This window comes from Crinia signifera, chromosome 9 (genome assembly GCF_055691185.1).
Source record: "Crinia signifera chromosome 9, ASM5569118v1, whole genome shotgun sequence".
Classification (NCBI taxonomy): Eukaryota; Metazoa; Chordata; class Amphibia; order Anura; family Myobatrachidae; genus Crinia; species Crinia signifera.
Window position 1 is genome coordinate 135127307 of NC_139225.1, and position 6962 is coordinate 135134268.

Genomic DNA, 6962 nt, shown 5'->3' on the forward strand with positions numbered 1-6962 from the left:
CCAGGGGTATGACTGGGTGGTGTAAGAAAAGGACTATCAGCCTGTAGGGTCTACAAGAAATAAAATAAAATGTGAATTTATTTGGCATATATAATATACATACCGATTAGAGGAGGTACTAAGGTAAATGGTAATGTCACTCGACTTCATAATGTACAAACCCAAAGCAGGGTCCTTAAAATCTATAGACCTAAATAAAAGTACATAAAAAGGTACAAAGCATAGAGGATAATAACCATTATTTTTATGATGACGATTCCACGTGCGATATGAAGATAAAACCAGGGTTTACTGATGTGTATTGTTCTCAATTAGGGAGGATGTCTATGTCATCAATGTTTGAAATTATAGGCTGAATTACCACATACTTCCCTGAGCAGGGGACCCCGCATGGCCGCTAGGAGGAAGAGGGCGGAGTCACACACAGCTGTGTGGCCAGATCCTGCAGAACAGTATCCGGTCACTGCCAGCCGTATTTCTAGTGTTATGTGTGAACACATACTGTACATTTGAATGTATCTGTTCGACTACAAATCCAGCAGTCTCGCTGTCCGGTCCTGCCGCTGGGAGGGCCCGGCGGCTGCAGCCCCACCGCTAATATGTCGGAGGCCCATAGGAGCCTGTGTGCTATGTGTGGCCCGGCCCTTAGGGGGTACATTTACTAAGATGGAAGTTCTACTGAAGATGGGATGTTGGCCATACCAACCAATCAGATTCTCTCTCTTATATTCTAGAAGGTGCTAAATAAAAAAGTAGAAGAATCTGATTGGGGCACCCCCTCCCATTTGTACATTAGTTTTCATTCTAGCACCCGCCATCTTTGAAAACCCATGCAGTTCCCGTTCCCTGCCTGGGGTGTCACTGTCTGCTTTGGTGTTTCTAGCACAAGTCCGGTTTGCCTATCAGTGCTGATATACAGACCACACTGTGTTAGAAGCACTACAGCAGACAGCGACACCCCAGGCAGGGAAGAGGAACTGCATGGGTTTTCAAAGATGGCTGGTGCTAGAATGAACACTATACATTATAACAATATAATTCACACCCATTAACCCTTCGAATGCCAAAATTGCTGTGAGAGAGGTGCAAAATATCTGCTAGAAATGCCAGAATCGCTCACAGCGACTGTTCTTTTGTTTTGTGCAATGTTTAACAAAACTTCAATGAACTGACTTCATATCATTTGCCGGCAATAACTAGAAGTGATTCATATTCCTCGGCTTCTTCCCTGGCATTCTTAGCAGATATTTCTATCACAGCGACATTGGCACTTAAAAGGTTAAGTATAAACATTTGTAAATATTATTTGCATACATAGTGAGTGCATCAATATAGAATTCATGATTAATACTCGTTCTGTACTGAATTAAAAATAATAACTGTCATTTTCAGATTCTGCGACGCAGCAGAGTTTATTTCCATGTATCCCGTATATCGTTTTTTAAATGACATGCATTGGACAGCCTTAACCCCTTCCCGACATTTGACGTACATTTACGTCATGGCCGGGATGTACTTCCCGACACATGGCATAAATGTACGTCATGCCATTTAACTGTCACCGCGTCTATAGACGCGGTGACAGTTTAAACATGTCTGCTGTCCCTGACAGCAGACATGTCCCTGCATGCCCAGGGGGGGTGGCGATGCCTCCCCCCCGTCGGCGATCGCTGTGATTGGCTGTTCAAATGTGAACAGCCAATTACAGCGTTTTCTGTGTACCGGCGAATAACGTTCGCCGGTGACACAGGGATCGGTGGTGATTGGTGCTGTAAAGTACAGCACCAATCACCACGGGGTGTAAGGGAGACACTGGTGTCACCCCACCTCACCCAACCCGCCCCCAAAGGCCGTGATTGGTTCGCCGGACCGACGGACCAATCACAGCCATGGAGGGTGATTTAAACTAACGGTGACTGCACTGCAGACGCCATTCCGGTCTGGAATTGCGTGCAGTGCGGTCACCGTACCTATCTGCCGTGATATACTGACCTGATCCTTGCAAAATACTTACCTGATCACCTGATCACTGCTTGTAGCGTGCTGGATGCTTCCTGGATCTGACTTCTTGTGACTTCCTGCTGCTGCTGCAGTGTGATAGTTATAGATAGATAGATAGAGAGAGATAGAGAGAGATAGAGAGAGATAGTGACAGAGTGTGCTATATTTTGTGTCTGCTACCCCCCCTTTTTGGGGGTGCAGGTTTTTTTTATATATATAACTGTCAGTGCTGCTGCTGCAGTGTCATAGAGTGATAGATAGTGATAGATAGTGAGAGATAGAGAGATAGAGAGAGATAGTGATAGAGAGTGCTATATTTTGTGTCTGCTACCCCCCCTTTTTGGGGGTGCAGGGTTTTTTTATATATATAACTGTCAGTGCTGCTGCTGCAGTGTCATAGAGTGATAGATAGTGAGAGATAGAGAGATAGAGAGAGATAGTGACAGAGAGTGATAGAGAGTGCTATATTTTGTGTCTGCTACCCCCCATTTTTGGGGGTGCAGGTTTTTTTTTTATATATATAACTGTCAGTGCTGCTGCTGCAGTGTCATAGAGTGATAGATAGTGATAGATAGTGAGAGATAGAGAGATAGAGAGAGATAGTGACAGAGAGTGCTATATTTTGTGTCTGCTACCCCCCCTTTTGTGCTGATCAGTATCCATGTGCTGATCAGCAACTTTTTGGGGGTGCAGGGTTTTTTTTTTTTTATATATACCTGTCAGTTGCACTGTCAGTTGCACCAAAGGTTGTGCACCTGCTGCCCCTCACTGGTAATCAGTGTCGCATCACTGATCACCTTTTTTTTTTTTTTTTGAGGGTGCTGTGGGGTCTTTTTTTAATTTTTTTTTTTACACACACTGTGATTTTGTGGGTGTCCTGTGGCCACTGTGCGCTGATCAGTGACGTACATCACTGATCAGCTTTTTCGGCACAGGGTTGATCTATTATTTTTTTTTTTTGATCAAATTCCTGTTGCCTTTGAGCGCTGTTCAGTGACGGACGTTACTGACTAACATCTGTGCTCAATTTTTGGCGCAGGGCCTTTTTTTTTTTTTTTTTTAACCCCTTCAATTTTTTTTTTTTTATTGGGATCAAATTCCTGTATAAAGTATTTTTTTTTTCTGCACTACATACACACTACACACTACATACCCCCTGTGTTGAAATAAAGTTTGTACCCCCCCTACACTATACACGTGTTGAAACATTTCACTACCAGAAACACAAAAATAAAAATGGCATCCCAAATGTCATCCCAGTCATCCAGAAGAATGTATTCAGCGGAGGAGGCATATGCCATGCTTGCCTCTGACTCTGACACAGCCAGTGATGCAAGCGGGGAATTTGAAGGATTCATCTTAAGCTCCTCTTCCTCCTCTAGTGATGAGGGACCCCCTCAAAGACGCCCCCGTAGAGCAGCTGAGACCCCCCCCCCAATAATTGATCTCGTATGGACCCCACCACCAGACAATTTTGAGCCCCAGGTTCCTGAGTTTTTGGCCATCCCAGGAATCCAATTTGATTCCACAGGTCTCAGAGAAATTGACTTTTTCAAATTATTTTTCTCTGATGATTTTATAAATTTAATGGTGGACCAAACTAATTTATATGCCCAGCAGTTTATTGCTCAAAACCCCACGTCATCATTTGCTAGGTGGACCCCTGTAGATGCAGTAGAGATGATGATGTTTTGGGGTCTGGTGTTTCATATGGGCATAGTAAAAAAGCCAGAAATTAGGCAATATTGGAGTACAGATGTTCTGTACAGCACCCCACTTTACCGTATGGCCATGACCCGGACTTGTTTTGAGTTAATCCTTAAATTTTTGCATTACAACGATAATGCACAGTGCCCACCCAGAGATGATCCCACCTTTGACCGGCTATTCAAAGTCAGGCCGGTCATTGATCATTTCAGCGCCAAATTTGCAGAGATGTACATCCCAGATAAATTCATTTGCATAGACGAGTCCCTTATACATTTTAAAGGAAGGGTTAAATTCCGCCAGTACCTTCCCAATAAGAGGGCAAGGTATGGCATAAAAATGTATAAGCTGTGTGAAAGCACCTCAGGGTACACCCACAGGTTTAGGGTATATGAAGGGAAGGATTTAAGAATTGAACCGCCAGAATGCCCCCCCTCCCTCGTAGGTGTTAGTGGAAAAATTGTCTGGGATTTAGTGCACCCCTTCCTGGATAAAGGTTATCACCTCTATGTGGATAACTTTTACACCAGCATCCCCCTGTTTAAGGCCCTTGGTTCAAGAGGTACAGCAGCTTGCGGTACTGTGCGCAAGAACCAAAAAGGCCTCCCAAAAACGCACATTGCCCAAGTAATGAGAAGGGGTGAAAGCAGGGCACAATCCACCGAAAATATGTTGTTGGTCAAATATAAGGACAAGAGGGATGTCCTTATACTGACAACAATTCACGGAGACAGTACCACCTCCGTCCCTGTACGAGGTACCAGTACCCACACCTCAAAACCTAATTGTATCCTGGATTACAATAAGTACATGGGCGGAGTGGATATTTCAGATCAGGTACTGAAGCCGTACAGTGCCCTGCGGAAAACAAAAATCTGGTACAAGAAGCTGGCCGTGTATATCATCCAGATGGCACTGTATAACGCTTACGTGCTATTCCGTTCTACCAGCCAGAGGGGGACATTTATGCACTTTCAAGAGGAAGTCATAAAGAGCCTAATATTTGGGAACCAGCAGGCAGAGGGCCCCAGTACTTCTAGTACTGGCCCCCGTATTGTACCAGGGCAGCATTTTCCTGATGAAATCCCCTCCACTGGAAAAAAGGGCAGGACACAAAAAAGGTGCAAAGTTTGTTATAAAAAGGGAATAAGAAAGCAAACTATTTTCCAGTGTGACACTTGCCCCGACAAACCCGGCCTATGTATAAAGGAGTGTTTTAAAATATACCACACATCTATGGATTATTAGGTTCATCATTTCACCGTGCTTCGGGGGTCTTGCTAATGCCACATAGCACCCACCATTCATTCCACCAGAATCTGAGCCGCAAAATCCAAAAATCACTCCTTCCCTTCTGAGTCCTGCCATGCACCCAACTGGTATTTTTTGGTCACATGTGAGGCATTGCCGTACTCGGGAGAAATTGGGGCACAGATTTTGGGGTGCTTTTTCTCCTTCATACCTTATGAAAATGAAAAATTTTGAGCCAGAACTGCATTTTTGTGTAAAAAAATGTAATTTTTCATTTGCACAGCCCAGTTGTATCAAAATTGGTGAAACCCCTGGGGGTTTGAAATGTACACTATACCCCTAGATGAATTCCCTGAGGGGTGTAGTTTGCAAAATGGGGTCACTTGTGGGGGGGTTCCGCTGTATTGGTGCTTTGGGGGTCTTGCTAATGCGACATAGCACCCACCAAAATTCCACCAGAATCTGTGCTGCAAAATCCAAATATCACTCCTTCCCTTCTGAGTCCTGCCATTTTTTGGTCACACATGAAGCATTGCCGTACTCGGGAGAAATTGGGGCACAGATTTTGGGGTGCTTTGTCTCCTTCATTCCTTGTGAAAATGAAAAATTTTGAGCCAGAACTGCATTTTTGTGTAAAAAAATGTAATTTTTCATTTGCACAGCCCAGTTGTACCACAATTGGTGAAACCCCTGGGGGTTTGAAATGTACATTATACCCCTAGATGAATTCCCTGAGGGGTGTAGTTTGCAAAATGGGGTCACTTGTGGGGGGCTTCCACTGTATTGGTGCTTTGGGGGTCTTGCTAATGCGACATAGCACCCACCAAAATTCCACCAGAATCTGAGCTGCAAAATACAAAAATCACTCCTTCCCTTCTGAGTCCTGCCATGCACCCAAATGGTATTTTTTGGTCACATGTGAGGCATTGCCGTACTCGGGAGAAATTGGGGCACAGATTTTGGGGTGCTTTGTCTCCTTCATTCCTTGTGAAAATGAAAAATTTTGAGCCAGAACTGCATTTTTGTGTAAAAAATTTAATTTTTCATTTTCACTGCCCAGTTGTACCACAATTGGTGAAACCCCTGGGGGTTTGAAATGTACATTATACCCCTAGATGAATTCCCAGAGGGGTGTAGTTTGCAAAATGGGGTCACTTGTGGGGGGCTTCCACTGTATTGGTGCTTTGGGGGTCTTGCTAATGCGACATAGCACCCACCAAAATTCCACCAGAATCTGAGCTGCAAAATATAAAAATCACTCCTTCCCTTCTGAGTCCTGCCATGCACCCAAATGGTATTTTTTGGTCACATGTGAGGCATTGCCGTACTCGGGAGAAATTGGGGCACAGATTTTGGGGTGCTTTGTCTCCTTCATTCCTTGTGAAAATGAAAAATTTTGAGCCAGAACTGCATTTTTGTGTAAAAAATTTAATTTTTCATTTTCACTGCCCAGTTGTACCACAATTGGTGAAACCCCGGGGGGTTTGAAATGTACATTATACCCCTAGATGAATTCCCTGAGGGGTGTAGTTTGCTAAATGGGGTCACTTGTGGGGGGGCTTCCACTGTATTGGTGCTTCGGGGGTCTTGCTAATGCGACATAGCACCCACCAAAATTCCACCAGAATCTGAGCTGCAAAATCCAAAAATCACTCCTTCCCTTCTGAGTCCTGCCATGCACCCAAATGGTATTTTTGGTCACATGTGAGGCATTGCCATACTCGGGAGAAATTGGGGCACAGATTTTGGGGTGCTTTGTCTCCTTCATTCCTTGTGAAAATGAAAAATTTTGAGCCAGAACTGCATTTTTGTGTAAAAAAATGTAATTTTTCATTTGCACAGCCCAGTTGTATCAAAATTGGTGAAACCCCTGGGGGTTTGAAATGTACACTATACCCCTAGATGAATTCCCTGAGGGGTGTAGTTTGCAAAATGGGGTCACTTGTGGGGGGCTTCCACTGTATTGGTGCTTTGGGGGTCTTGCTAATGCGACATAGCACCCA